Consider the following 16255-nt stretch of genomic DNA (forward strand, 5'->3'; position numbering starts at 1 on the left):
GATGCTTGCAATAGAGGTTAATCATAAGTGGGAGGCATGTCCAAGTAAGGACAATACCCAAACACCAGTCCACCCACATATCAGATTATCAAAGTACCGAACGCAAATCTTATGAACGTGATGAAAACTAGCTTGACGATATTCCCATGTGTCCTCGGGAGCGCTTTTCTCTATATAAGAGTTTGTCCAGGCTTGTCCTTTGCTCCAAAAAGGATTGTGCCACCTTGCTGCACTTTATTTACTTTTGTTACGTGTTGCTTGTTACAAATTATCCTATCACAAAACTATCTGTTACCACTTATTTCAGTACTTGCAGAGAATACCTTGCGGCAAACCGCTTATCATTTCCTTCTGCTCCTCGTTGGGTTCGACACTCTTACTTATCAAAATGACTATGATAGATCCCCTATACTTGTGGGTCATCAAGACTCTTTTCTGGCGCTGTTGCCGGGGAGTGAAGCGCCTTTGGTAGGTGGAATTTGGTAAGGAAAAATTTATATAGTGTGCTGAAATTTACTCTCACTTGTTACTATGGAAAGTAATCCTCTGAGGGGCTTGTTCGGGGTATCTTCAACCCGACCAGTAGAGCAAAGAGTTGCTCCTCAACCTACTGAACGTTCTGAAAATGAAAATGTCTGCTTTGAAATTCCTTCGGGTATGATAGAAAAACTGCTAGCTAATCTTTTTTTAGGAGATGGAACAAGGCATCCTGATGAGCATCTAATATATGTGGATGAAGTTTGTGGATTATTTAAGCTTGCAGGTGTACCCGGAGATGTTGTTAAGAAGAAGGTCTTCCCTTTATCTTTGAAGGGAGATGCATCGACATGGTATAGGCTATGTGATGATATGGGGTCCTGGAATTACAAACGATTGAAATTGGAATTTCATCAGAAGTTTTATCCTATGCATCTTGTTCATCGTGATCGCAATTATATATATAATTTTTGGCATCGCGAAGGAGAAAGCATCGCTCAAGCTTGGGGGAGGCTTAAATCAATGTTATATTCATGCCCCAATCATGAGCTCTCAAGAGAAATAATTATTCAAAAATCTTATGCTCGGCTTTCTGATAGCAATCGCACCATGCTTGATACTTCTTGTGCTGGCTCTTTTATGATGAAGACTATTGAATTCAAATGGGATTTATTGGAAAGAATTAAACGTAACTCTGAAGATTGGGACCTCGACAAAGGTAAGGAGTCAGGTATGACACCTAGGTTTGATTGTGTTAAATCTTTTATGGATACCAATGTTTTCCATAAATTTAGCACTAAATATGGACTTGACTCTGAGATAGTAGCTTCTTTTCTGTGAATCTTTTGCTACTTATGTTGATCTCCCCAAGGAGAAGTGGTTTAAATATCATCCTCCCATAGAAGTAAAAGTAGATGCACCTATTAAAGTTGAAGAAAAGACTATCACTTATAATGATCCTATTGTTCCTACTTCTTATGTTGAGAAACCAGCTTTCCCTGTCAGGATAAAGGATCATGCTAAAGCTTCAACTGTGGTTCGTAAAAGCAATATTAAAACTTATACACCTCCTGAGCAAATTAAAGTTGAAACTAATACTACTATTGTTAAAGATCTCTTGTCTGATAATATTGATGGGCATGTTATTTATTTGTGTGATGAAACTGCTAGAATTGCTAAACCTTGTGCTAAAGATAAACCTAGACCTATGGTAGGCATGCCTGTTATTTCTGTTAAAATAGGAGATCATTGTTATCATGGCTTATGTGATATGGGTGCCAGTGCTAGTGCAATACCTATTAGCCTATATAGAGAAATTATGCATGATATTGCACCTGTTGAGTTAGAAGATATTGATGTCACAATTAAACTTGCCAATAGAGATACTATTTCACCAATGGGAATTGTTAGAGATGTTGAAGTCTTGTGTGGGAAAACTAAATATCCTGCTGATTTTCTTGTTCTTGGTTCCCCACAAGATAGCTTTTTTCCGATTATATTTGGTAGACCCTTCTTAAACACTGTTAATGCTACCATAGATTGCCAAAGGGATGTTGTTACTATCGGTTTAGATGATATGACTCATGAATTTAATTTCTCTAAGTTTAGTAGATAACACCGTGAAGAAGAATTACCTAGTAAGGATGAAATTATTGGTCTTGCTTCTATTGCCGTGCCTCCTAGTGATCCTTTAGAACAATATTTGCTAGACCATGAAAATGACATGTTTATGAATGGAAGAAGGGAAATAGATGAAGTATTCTTTAAACAGGAACCTATTCTGAAACACAATTTGCATGTTGAAATCCTAGGGGATCCTCCTCCACCCATGGGTGATCCCGTGTTTGAGCTTAAACTGTTACCTGATACTCTTAAATATGCTTATCTTGATGAGAAAAAGATATATCCTGTTATTATTAGTGCTAACCTTTCAGAGCATGAGGAAGAGAGATTATCGAAAACCCTGAAGAAGCACCATGCTGCTATTGGGTATACTCTTGATGATCTTAAGGGCATTAGTCCCACTCTATGTCAACATAAAATTAATTTGGAAGAAGATGCTAAACCAGTTCATGATCATCAACGACGGCTGAATCCTAAAATGAAAGAAGTGGTAAGAAAAGAAATACTAAAGCTTCTTGAGGCAGGTATAATTTATCCCGTTGCTGATAGTCAGTGAGTAAGTCCTGTCCATTGTGTCCCTAATAAGGGAGGTATTACTGTCGTTCCAAATGATAAAGATGAATTGATTCCTCAAAGAATTATTACAGGTTATAGGATGGTAATTGATTTCCGCAAATTAAATAAAGCCACTAAAAAGGATCATTACCCCTTACCTTTTATCGATCAAATGCTAGAAAGATTATGCAAACATACACATTTTTGTTTTCTAGATGGATATTCTGGTTTATCTCAAATACCTGTGTCAGCCAAAGATCAATCAAAGACTACTTTTACTTGCCCTTTTGGTACTTTTGCTTATAGACGTATGCCTTTTGGTTTATGTAATGCACCTGCTACCTTTCAAAGATGCATGATGGCTATATTCTCTGACTTTTGTAAAAAGATTTGTGAGGTTTTCATGGATGATTTCTCCATCTATGGATCCTGTTTTGATGATTGCTTGAGCAACCTTGATCGAGTTTTGTAGAGATGTGAAGAAACTGATCTTGTCTTGAATTGGGAAAAGTGCCACTTTATGGTTAATGAAGGTATTGTCTTGGTGCATAAAGTTTCTGAAAGAGGTATTGAAGTTGATAAAGCCAAGGTTGATGCTATTGAAAAGATGTCATGTCCCAAGGACATCAAAGGTATAAGAAGTTTCCTTGGTCATGCCGGATTTTATAGGAGGTTCATTAAGGAGTTCTCAAAAATTTCTAGGCCTATGACTAATTTATTACAAAAAGATATACCATTTGTTTTTGATGATGATTGTGTAGAAGAATTTGAAATACTTAAGAAAGCATTGATCTCTGCACCTATTGTTCAGCCACCTGATTGGAATTTACCCTTTGAAATTATGTGTGATGCTAGTGATTATGCTGTAGGTGTTGTTCTAGGGCAAAGAGTTGATAAGAAATTAAACGTTATTCAATATGCTAGTAAAACCCTAGACAATGCTCAAAGAAATTATGCTACTACTGAAAAGGAATTCTTAGCAGTTGTATTTGCTTATGATAAGTTCAGACCTTATATTGTTGATTCTAAAGTAACTATTCACACTGATCATGCTGCTATTAAATATCTTATGGAAAAGAAAGATGCTAAACCTACACTTATTAGATGGGTTCTCTTGCTACAAGAATTTGATTTACATATTGTTGATAGAAAGGGAGCTAAGAACCCCGTTGCACACAACTTGTCTAGGTTAGAAAATGTGCTTGATGACCCACTTCCTATTGATGATAGCTTTCCTGATGAGCAATTAAATGTCATAAATGCTTCTCATACTGCTCCATGGTATGCTGATTATGCTAATTACATTGTTGCTAAGTTTATACCACCTAGTTTCACATACCAGCAAAAGAAAAAGTTCTTCTATGATTTGAGGCATTAATTTTGGGATGACCCACATCTTTATAAAGAAGGAGTAGATGGTGTTATTAGACGTTGTGTACCTGATCATGAACAGGAACATGTCCTATGCAAGTGTCACTCCGAAGCTTATGGAGGACACCATGCTGGACATAGAACTGCACATAAGGTATTGCAATCTGGTTTTTATTGGCCTACTCTCTTCAAGGATACCCGTAAGTTTGTCTTATCTTGTGATGAATGTCAAAGAATTGGTAATATTAGTAGACGTCAAGAAATGCCTATGAGTTATTCACTCGTTATTGAACCATTTGATGTTTGGGGATTTGACTATATGGGACCCTTTCCTTCCTCTAATGGATATGCACATATTTTAGTTGCTATTGATTACGTTACTGAGTGGGTAGAAGCTATTCCAACTAGTAGTGCTGATCATAACACTTCTATTAAAATGCTTAAAGAAGTTATTTTTCCGAGATTTGGAGTCCCTAGATATTTAATGACTGATGGTGGTTCAAATTTTATTCATGGTGCTTTCCGTAAAATGCTTGCTAAATATGATGTTAATCATATAATTGCATCCCCTTATCACCCTCAGTCTAGTGGTCAAGTAGAATTGAGTAATAGAGAGCTCAAATTAATTTTGCAAAAGACTATTAATAGTTCTAGAAAGAATTGGTCCAAGAAACTTGATGATGCATTATGGGCCTATAGAACTGCATATAAAAATCCTATGGGTATGTCTCCGTATAAAATGGTTTATGGAAAAGCATGTCACTTACCTCTCGAACTAGAACACAAGGCATATTGGGCTGTTAAAGAGCTCAATTATGATTTTAATCTTGCTGGTGAGAAGAGGTTATTTGATATTAGCTCACTCGATGAATGGAGAACCCAAGCCTACGAAAATGCCAAGTTGTTTAAAGAAAAAGTAAAAAGATGGCATGATAAAAGGATACAAAAGCGTGAGTTTTATGTAGGTGATTATTTATTGCTATACAACTCTCATTTAAGATTTTTTGCAGGAAAACTTCTCTCTAAATGGGAATGTCCTTACGTTATCGAGGAGGTCTATCGTTCCGGTGCCATAAAAATCAACAACTTTGAAGGCACAAATCTGAAGGTGGTGAACGGTCAAAGAATCAAACATTATATCTCAGGTAATCCCATAAATGTTGAAACCAATGTTATTGAAACCGTAACCCCAGAGGAATACATAAGGGACACTTTTCGGAATGTTTTAGACTTCGAAAAGGAACAGGTATGTGGTACGATAAGTAAACCGACTTGAAAACAGTTTTTAAGACAATATTTCTCCATTTTGGAATATTTAGAAAAATAGAAAAATAAGAAGTAGTCCGGGAAGGACACGAGGGCTCCACGAGGGTGGAGGGCGCGCCCTACCCCCTGGGCGCGCCCCCTACCTCGTGGGCACCTCGTGTGCTCTCCGGACTCCGTTTTCGTACACGACACGTATTTTGGTCGGTAAAAATTCATTATATAATCTCCCGGGGGTTTTGACCATCGTATCACGCAAAAATCTCCCATTCTTGTTTCAAGCTGTTTTCTGCCAGGGTTGTCGAAGCTAGGCATCATCTCGTCTCCCTCCTCCTCCAACAATGGGGGCAACGATGCTTGGCTAATGAAGATAGAGCTGAAGAGAGAAGACCCATGGAGACCCACAAGGATGGAGGGATCAAGAAGGCCACTGAGGACCAAGCTCCGGCAACAGAAGACATCCTTCAACTTATTCAGAATCTTCTTACCCCAACTGAGATCGAAGCTTTCAAGATGATCGAGTTAGCTCGTATAAAAAATAAGTATCTCACACGTGAAAATATTTTCTTGAAGGAGCATATCATCGCACTCAAAGGTACTATCCACAAGTTAGAAGACCTCCTACGCTCGATGTGCGACTATCCATCATCAACAACCCCACCTTCTTCACCAACAAAGGAGACATAATCACATGGGTATGGGCACTCCCCTTGGCAACTGCCAAGCTTGGGGGAGTGCCCCGGTATCGTATCACCATCACTTCTACCTTTACTATTTTTCTTAGTTCGATCCTTTTGGTAATATCTTGTTCTAGTAGAATAAAAGTCTTAGTATGATCTAGTTGTGAGTTTTGCTTTATAATTCTTCTATGAAATTGAGTCCGTGAGCTATATAATAAAGATTAGTGTTGAGTCAAGGGCTTGATTAATTTTCCATGATCCTAAGGGAACAAAAGAAAAGAGAAAGAAATAAAAAGAAACAAAGAGATCATGTGAGTCTTATGGAGAGTAATGAGCTCACATAGAAAAAGTATGATGAATAAAAGTTGTTGAGAGTTGACAAGCATAGTTTTGGTCATCATTGCAATTAATAGGAAGTAACAAAGAAAGATAGGTCTTCACATATAGATATACTATCTTGGATATCTTTTATGATTGTGAGCACTCATTAAAATATGACATGCTAAAGAGTTGATGTTGGACAAGGAAGACAATGTAATGGGTTATGTTTTCTTACATCTGAGATAAATTATATTGTCATGGATCATCCGACATGGTTGAGCTTGGCTTTCCCTCTCATACTAGCCAAATTCATCGCACCAAGTAGAGATACTACTTGTGCTTCCAAATACCCTTAAACTAGTTTTGCCATGAGAGTCCACCATACATACCTATGGATTGAGTAAGATCCTCCAAGTAAGTTGTCATCGGTGTGAAGCAATAAAAATTGCTCTCTAAATATGTATGACTTATTAGTGTGGGAGAAAATGAACTTTATACGATCGTGTGATATGGAAGAAATAAAAGCGACATACTGCATAATAAAGGTCCATATCACAAGTGGCAATATAAAGTGATGTTCTTTCGCACTAAGATTTTGTGCGTCAAACCATAAAAGCGCATGACAACCCCCGCTTCCCTCTGCAAGGGCCTATCTTTTACTTTTATCTTCAACCTTGCATAAGTGTAACATCCCAAATTTTCAATTTGGAATGTTATACATTAGAGCATCTTTGCATATCATGTTTTATTGCATTTTGGTTGATCCTAGAAATTCCATGCAACTCAAGGACCTACGGAGAGAGTTGGGGATTTTGTTATTTTCATATTTGAGGTTTTCTCGAATTATGAAAAGAGGATCGTTTGATTTTAATTATTTTTCTCTGAATTATTTCTTTCATTAAAAATGAAAGAGCAAGGATAAAATGACTTCCTCAAAATAAATAAATATCAGATATTTAATATTAAAATCAAATAAGGTTTTATTTTGGAGTTTTTCGCTATTTTATTTAAATTTAGGAAAAATGCGCATTTTTCAAAATTGCATTTAGGCCCCAAATAAATGTTCACCTTGTCCGGCTTGATTTTTGAAGTCGGGGAAAATTTATTTCGGGATTTTTGGAGTCCGTTTAGTATTTATTTTCTTTCTTTTTCTGCACGTCTAATTATTTTAAAAAAAAGTCGACCGACTTAGGGCCGTACTCGGCCAGGACTTCTCGGGCCAGGCCTTTATAAGCCGCTCCCGAGGCCCGTTACCGCCGCCCCACCTGAAACCCTAACCCCGCCGCCGCCCTTGTTCCCGCCCCGCGCCGCCCGCGCTGCCGCCCCGCACCGGAGCCCGCCACTGCCGCCGCCCCGCCGGACCTCCCGCCGCCGCCGACTCGTCGGTTGCCGCCGGAGTTCGAGGTAGCCGCCGGTTTTTTAAGAACCGATCGGTTTATTTGGTAAACCCTAGATCCATTTTTTTTCTAGATCCGGTTTGGTTTATTTTCTTCGGTTCATTTATTTAGCGAACGACCGCATTTAAGTTCGTTTTAACAAACAGTTTCCATCGTTTAGACGCAGACAACGAACGTTCGTTCGTTAGCCTGTTCGTCGTTTTTCTTTTTCTCAGATTTTTCCGCGTTTATTTCTGAACGCGATTCCTGATCCGATTTTCGTTTTAGTATAACTTTTCGCTCGTTTATCAGAATCAGGCGATTCAAGCGCCTAGTTTTTCGTCTCGAATCCCTCTTTTCGTTTAACCAACTCAAACAAGTTTTTGCTTCTGTAAAATTTGACATCCAGATTAGTAAACGAAGCCCGTTTCTTTCGCCGTTTGACTTCCGTCACTTCGTTTGTTTTGATTCTTTTTGCAAACCGGAGTTCTTAAGTTGAACTTTCTGGTTAGATCTCTTATTTGAGTTTTACCTATGCATTAGATGAGTACTTATTGTATGCTTGTTTGTTTGTTTGCGTTAGAGTACCCGAAGTGCGCCGCTTGCAACTTCGAGTCTCTAGGTTTCGCGGATCATCAGCAAGGCAAGTAACACTTTGATCATACCTCTTACTGCCCAGTTTTATTGCATTAGATCAAACCTCAAACATTGCATGATTAGGATCTAATTAAATTGTGGGTTTTGGGAAGTAGATGAGGTAGTACCTATTACCGGTTTTATTATCAAACCATTGGGAGTTACTTCTACGTGTTGCTTATATTGCCATGCTATGCTAGTAGACGTGGATTGGGTGAGTGTATCCATGACAGATGTGAGATTGTTAATTAATGGTTTATTTAAGGTGGCAACTTTAATACACATCTGGATGGATTGAGGCACCTGGGTATTCCAGCGATTGCCTGTTTTTCTTTATGAACCGCCACCCAAGCTCAAAGGGATCATGAGATTATTCATGCTAGAAACTTCCGTGTGCAGCCACAAGCTACTATGGGCTCTAGCATAGTTGATTAAGTCATGCGAACTCTTACATTGGTAGACTAGTAGATGTAGGGGAAAGTAGGTGTAACGGTCTACCCGATCGTAAGGTGCTAGCGCTTCTGAAAGACTGTCTCGGTCATCCGTTTCTCAAACACCATGTAGTGTGAGAATTCCAATGGAGGAGATCGAGTCTTGTGGGGAAAAGTACGCAAACCTCTGCAGAGTGTATAAACTAATCATGGTTAGCAGTGTCCCTGGTTATGGACATATTGAGTATCTAGTACTTGGATTATCATGTGAATCTCATCATGTGACCTTAATTAATTTTGTTGGGTTTTAATAATGATGCTTAATTGGGATTGAGATGGTGTCTACACTCTCAATGTTTAACAACCACCATGATAGTTAAAATAAAATTTATTCCTTTGCAGTAGGGAAAAAATGGCTTTACGCAAAACTGTAACCATAGAGCTTTCCACCAGCCATATATGCATATAGTATAGCCTATTTCTGTTCATTACTCTCTTTGTGTTACATTGCCAGCATATTCCATGTGCTGACCTGTTTTCGGGCTGCAACATTCATGTTGCAGACTTTTCAGACGACGAGTAAGGAGTTTTAGGTCATGGTTCTATACTCAGTGATGCCGTTGGAGTTGATGGACTCACTTATCTTCCAAGCCTTCCACTATTATCGTTATTAGATGGCCTTAAGCCATATTATTTTGTAATAGGTTCTCTTTTGAGACACTCGTTGTAATAAGTGTGTGATTGTTACTCTGTTATAAATCCTTCAAGTACTGTGCGTGTCAGCATTACTGATCCAGGGATGACACTGAAGCACAGAGATCGGACCGTTTGAGGTTTGGTCGCTACAAGATGGTATCAGAGCACACGCTGACTGTAGGACATGACCACTAAGATAAAGACCTAGATCACTACTCACTCTTCTCATTTCTGACTCCTCATCTTTTCTACTCTTTTAGGATGGCGGATGCAAGGAACAAGTTCACGCAACCGGATGAAGATACACCCTTTGGACGCCACCTGAAGGAAGTCACTAAGTACCTGAACATTGGATTACCGAGCTTCACCGGGACCTACAACGCCACTTTACCCGAGGAGGAGTGCTGGATGATTCAAGTTCAAGTTCCAGGAAGGACGTTCATGCCAGTCACCGAGCCCATAGAGTTTTCCTTTGATGCACCAACTTGGAGTCTAGGAAAGAGCATGGCAGCACACATCGCCATGGAGTCTAGAAGTTTACTACAATGATCTCAAGGATACTATCTACTAGATTTGTGGGCGCCGAGATGAGCACTGGGAAATGATCAGCACCAAGAAGGATAGATCGATCGCAGCTTTTATCCAGGAGTTAAACCAGCACATTCGACGTCAGGAAAACCAGATGTGCGCAGACATGATAGATCTGAAGAAGGCGATGACAAGAATCACGGAGCTGGAGGAACAACTCAAGGCTACACGTGAAGATTATGAGGAGGAAATCATCGTACTAGTGGAGAAGAATGACGACCTGATTAAGAAGATCGAAATATTCATGGGAGACCCCACACCAGTAGAGGAAGACGAAGAACCCAAGGAGATTCGCCCGGAAGACTACATCATCATCGACGACACCGACTCTGAACCGAGCGATGATGACTATGTTGATGAAGCTGGAGCAGATATCATGGAGTCTGCAACCAAAGAATATTTCTAGTAGACCACCACATTAGTAGTAGTATTCCACCATGTAAATAGAGTAGTCCGAGCACTTTTGCGATAGTTAGATCGATTGTATGCCCTTGTTTGATTGAATGAAGTGATTTTGTTTGCATTTGCCTCATGTGCATATGGGTAGTGTTTTCTCTCTAGACCTCTCTCTATTCTTAAATCTCATCTTTTCTAAACCCATCAGATGCCTCCGAGACGTGACAATGGATTTGCATTTCCACCGGAGCTCACTCAGTTGATCCAGTAGCAGAATGCGTTGATGCAGTTGCTAGTCCAGAACCAGAATCAGGGGAACAACAACAACAACAACAACCCACCACCACCACCACCACCTGTTGATCACTTAACCCGTTTCCTTAGACTGAATCCGCCGGTGTTCTCCAGTAGCATCGAGCCTATAGTAGCAGATGATTGGCTCTGCAAGATTGGAAGGGAGTTAACCACTACAGGATGTACCGATGCTGAGAAGGTGCGCTTTGCCACACATCAGTTGGATGGACCAGGAGCATCATGGTGGGAGAATTACACTGTCACCTACCCTATAGCCACGGTGACATGGGACCAATTTCAGCAGGCTTTCCGTACAACCCATGTTTCAGCAGGAGCTATGGCCATGAATAAGCATGAGTTTCGCAACTTGCGCCAAGGAGGACGGACAGTTGGCCAATACGTGGATGACTTTAGTAAGTTGGCACGTTATGCCCCGGATGACGTTGCTACGGATGCAGCTAAGTAGGAGATGTTTCTGGAAGGGCTGAATGATGAGTTGAGCATGCAGTTGATGGTAGCAACCTTCAACAACTACCAGGAACTAGTAGATCGTGCTCTTATGATTGAAGGGAAGCAGCAACAGATTGAGAACTGCAAGAGGAAGTATGGACAAGGGAAGTACAATTCAGGAGCTCAGCAGAAAGCCACATTTTACCCCGAAATCGGGAGGACATTTTCAGCATACCCATGGAGGGGGAAGTTCGCATAATCATAATGGCCCCAAGAACGGTAATGGGAATGGGGGAAGCAATGGTCAGAACCGTACCAACCCATCAACCCCAGCCAAGAGAGGCCTGAGCCAAGTCACTTGTTATAAGTGTTAGAAGACCGGACATTATGCTAATGAATGTCCTGAAACCCAGAATGGAAATGGCAATGGAAGCTCTGGGAAGAAGCCAAACCCTTTCAACAGGGGACAGGTGAACCACGTTAACATGGAGGAGGTTGAAGCCCAGCCAGATGCAGTAATAGGTAAGTTTTTGGTTAAATCATTTACTGCAATCATTCTTTTCGATACTGGTGCATCACATTCATACATATCAAGGGGATTCGTGGATAAGTATAACCTGCCCACCAAGGTTCTTAGAACACCTATGTTAGTAAGCTCACCAGGAGCGGAGTATATGTCCAGTAAAGGATGTTTTCAAGTGCCATTGAGTATAGGTAGGCATGTGTTTCCCTCGGATTTAATCATTTTGGAATCGCATGGTTTGGATGTAATTCTGGGTATGGATTGGCTATCGATGTATGGAGGAAACATCGATTGCGCCAGTAAGTCGATTTTGCTTACCACCCCAGAAGGAAGAAGGATCAAGTATGTATCACAGCATGTGCCGAATAGGACTCAAGTAAATTCCCTAACAGGAGTTGTACAGGAGGAAGTACCGGTGGTAAAGGATTTTCCGAATGTATTTCCAGAAGAGTTGCCAGGCATGCCACCGGATAGAGACATTGAGTTTTTGATTGAGCTTTTGCCAGGCACAGGATCAATATCTAAGAGACCATATCGAATGCCTGCAAAGGATTTGGAGGAGATTAAAAAGCAGATAAAGGAGTTACTGGATAAGGGATATATTCGCCCAAGTTCGTCACCTTGGGGATCACCAATACTTCTAGTGGAAAAGAAGGATGGATCATTAAGGATGGTTGTTGATTATCGAGGATTGAATGAAGTGATGATCAAGAATAAGTACCCACTGCCGATGATCAATGATTTGTTTGACCAATTGCAAGGAGCAAAGGACTTTCCAAGATCGATTTGTGATCAGGATACCACCAGTTGAAGATTCGAGAGCAGGACATACCTAAGACAGCTTTTACTACGAGGTACGGGCTGTATGAGTATACTGTTATGTCATTTGGACTGACTAACGCACCTGCTTATTTTATGAACATGATGAACAAGGTGTTTATGGAGTTTTTGGATAAGTTCGTCGTAGTCTTCGTTGATGATATACTGGTTTACTCAAAGAATGAAGAAGAACATAAAGAACATTTGCGTTTGATACTTGTTAAGCTCAGAGAACATCAGTTATACGCCAAGTTCAGGAAATGTGAGTTTTGGTTGAAGGAAGTTGGATTCCTCGGACATGTTATATCCGGAGAAGGAATAGCTGTAGATCCCACCAAGGTTGTCACTGTGACAAATTGGGAAGCCCCAAGAACAGTTGGAGAGATCTGGAGTTTTCTTGGACTCGCAGGATACTACCGGAGATTCATTGAAAATTTCTTGAAGATTGCAAAACCTATGACAGAGTTGTTGAAGAAGGATACCAAGTTCAATTGGACTGAGGAATGTGAGGCCAGTTTCCAGGAGTTGAAGAAACGTTTGGTTACCTCGCCAGTGTTGATTCTGCCAGATCAGCGCAAGGATTATGAGGTTTATTGCGACGCTTGACGTCGAGGACTTGGAGCAGTGCTTATGCAGGAGGGAAGAGTTGTTTCGTATGCTTCACGATAGCTTAAGCCCCATGAGTTGAATTATGCTACACATGATTTGGAGTTAGCAGCCGTAGTGCATGCATTGAAGACTTGGAGACATTTTCTCATTGGAAACCATTGTGAGGTGTACACGGATCACAAGAGTTTGAAGTACATCTTCACGTAGAAGGAGTTGAATCTCAGGCAAAGGAGATGGTTGGAGCTCATCAAGGATTATGACATGAGATTGCATTATCATCCTAGAAATGCTAACGTAGTAGCCGATGCGTTGAGCCGCAAGAGCCATGTCAACACACTCATGACCGGAGAGTTACCAAAGGAGTTAGCCGAGGACCTTCATGAACTATGTTTGGAGATAGCTCCGAGAGGCTATGTAGCAGCATTGGAGGTTCAGTCTACTTTGATGGATAGGATCAGAGAAGCTCAGAAGACCGACAAGGAGATTGCCTTTATTAAAGAGAAAATGAGTAAGGGAAAAGTTAAAGGATTTCGTGAGGATGAACACGATACCTTATGTTTTGAGTCCGCGTTTCTGTGCCTAATGACCCAGAGATCAGGAAGCTAATTCTACAAGAGGCCCATGATTCGCCGTACTCGATTCACCCAGGAAATACCAAGATGTATTTGGATTTGAAGGATACTTTTTGGTGGACCGGAATGAAGAAGGATATTGCGGAGTATGTAGCCGTTTGTGATGTATTTCAGAGAGTAAAGGCAGAGCATCAGAAGCCAGCAGGATTGCTACAGCCATTGTCGATACCCGAATGGAAGTGGGATAAGCTAGGCATGGATTTTATCACGGGATTACCCAGGACCCGTTCAGGCTATGACTCGATATGGGTTATAGTCGATCGCTTGACAAAGGTAGCTCATTTCATCCCAGTGAAGACTACTTACAGCAGTGCCAAGTTGGCTAAGATATACATGACCAGGATCGTATGTCTGCATGGAGTTCTGAGGAGCATTGTATCAGATAGGGGAACTCAGTTTACCTCAAAGTTCTGGAATCAGTTGCACGAAACTTTGGGTACCAGACTAGAGTTCAGTACAGCTTTCCATCCGTAGAGCGATGGACAGACCGAGAGAGTCAATCAAATTTTGGAGGATATGCTGAGAGCTTGTGCGCTAGATTATGGATCTAGTTGGGATGACAACTTGCCATATGCGGAGTTCTCTTACAACAACAGTTATCAATCCAGTTTGAAGATGGCCCCTTTTGAAGCCTTGTACGGAAGACGGTGCTGAACACCATTGTTGTGGGATGAAGTTGGAGACCGCCAGTTGTTTGGACCAGATTTGATTAAGGAGTCTGAACAGAAAGTGAAGTTGATTCGCGATAGGATCAAGGTAGCCCAGTCCAGGCAGAAGAGCTATGCAGATTCTAAACGCAAGGAGACAGTTTATGAAGTCGGAGACAGAGTTTATCTTCGTTTATCCCCGCTTCTAGGAGTTATGCGTTTTGGAGTTAAGGGAAAGTTAGCGCCACGTTTTCTGGGACCATACAAAGTTTTGGAGCGTATGGGAGAAGTTGCTTACAAGTTGGAGTTGCCCAAAGGATTGTCGGGAGTTCACGATGTGTTCCACGTTTCCCAGTTGAAAAAGTGCCACACAGAGATGGCGGATATACCGCTGAGAGATACAGTGCCGCTGGAAGCAATACAGTTAGATAGCGATTTGACCTACGAGGAGAAACCAGTCAAGATACTCGAGTTTGCCAGCCGAGTTACACGTAGCTAGGTTATCAAATTTTGCAAGGTTCAGTGGAGTCACCATACCGAGGATGAAGCCACCTGGGAGCAAGAGGAAGATCTGCTGAAGGACCACCCTCACCTATTTTCTAGCCAACCCGAATCTTGAGGGCGAGATTCATCCTAAGGGGGGTAGGTTTGTAACATCCCAAATTTTCAATTTGGAATGTTATACATTAGAGCATCTTTGCATATCATGTTTTATTGCATTTTGGTTGATCCTAGAAATTCCATGCAACTCAAGGACCTACGGAGAGAGTTGGGGATTTCGTTATTTTCATATTTGAGGTTTTCTCGAATTATGAAAAGAGAATCTTTTGATTTTAATTATTTTTCTTAGAATTATTTCTTTTATTAAAAATGAAAGAGCGAGGATAAATTGACTTCCTCAAAATAAAGAAATATTAGAGATTTAATATTAAAATCAAATAAAGTTTTATTTTGGAGTTTTTTGCTATTTTATTTGAATTTAGAAAAAATGCGCGTTTTCAAAATTACGTTTAAGCCCTAGATAAATGTTCACCTTGTCCGTCTTGATTTTAGAAGTCGGGGAAAATTTATTTCGGGATTTTTGGAGTCCGTTTAGTATTTCTTTTCTTTCTTTTTCTGCACGTCAAATTATTTAAAAAAAAGTCGACCGACTTAGGGCCGTACTCGGCCAGGACTTCTCGGGCCAGGCCTTTATAAGCCGCGCCCGAGGCCCGTTACCGTCGCCCCACCTGAAACCCTAACCCCGTCGCCGTTGCCGCCGCCGCCTGCGCTGCCGTCCCGCGCCGCATCCCGCCGCCCACACCGCCCCGCCGGACCTCCCGCCACCGCCGACTCGCCGGATCCCGCCAGAGTTCGAGGTAGCTGCCCGTTTTTTAAGAACCGATCGGTTTTATTTCGTAAACCCTAGATCCGTTTTTTTCTAGATCCGGTTCGGTTTATTTTCTTCGGTTTAGTTATTTATCGAACGACCGCTTTTATGTTCGTTTTAACGAACGGTTTCCACCGTTTAGACGCAGACAACGAACGTTTGTTCGTTAGCCTGTTTGTTGTTTTTCTTTTTCTTGGATTTTCCCGCGGTTATTTCTGATCACGATTCCTGATCCGATTTTCGTTTTAGTATAAATTTTCGCTGGTTTATCGGAATCAGGCGATACAAGCGCCTAGAGTTTCGTCCCAAAACCCTCTTTCCGTTTAACCAACTCAAACAAGTTTTTGCTTCTGTAAAATTTGACTTGGATCCAGATTAGTAAATGAAGCCTGTTTCTTTCGCCGTTTGACTTCCGTCGCTTCGTTTGTTTTCATTTTTTTGCAAACCGGAGTTCTTAAGTTGAACTTTCTGGTTAGATCTCTTATTTGAGTTTTACCTG

This window comes from Triticum urartu, chromosome 6 (assembly GCF_003073215.2).
Source record: "Triticum urartu cultivar G1812 chromosome 6, Tu2.1, whole genome shotgun sequence".
Classification (NCBI taxonomy): Eukaryota; Viridiplantae; Streptophyta; class Magnoliopsida; order Poales; family Poaceae; genus Triticum; species Triticum urartu.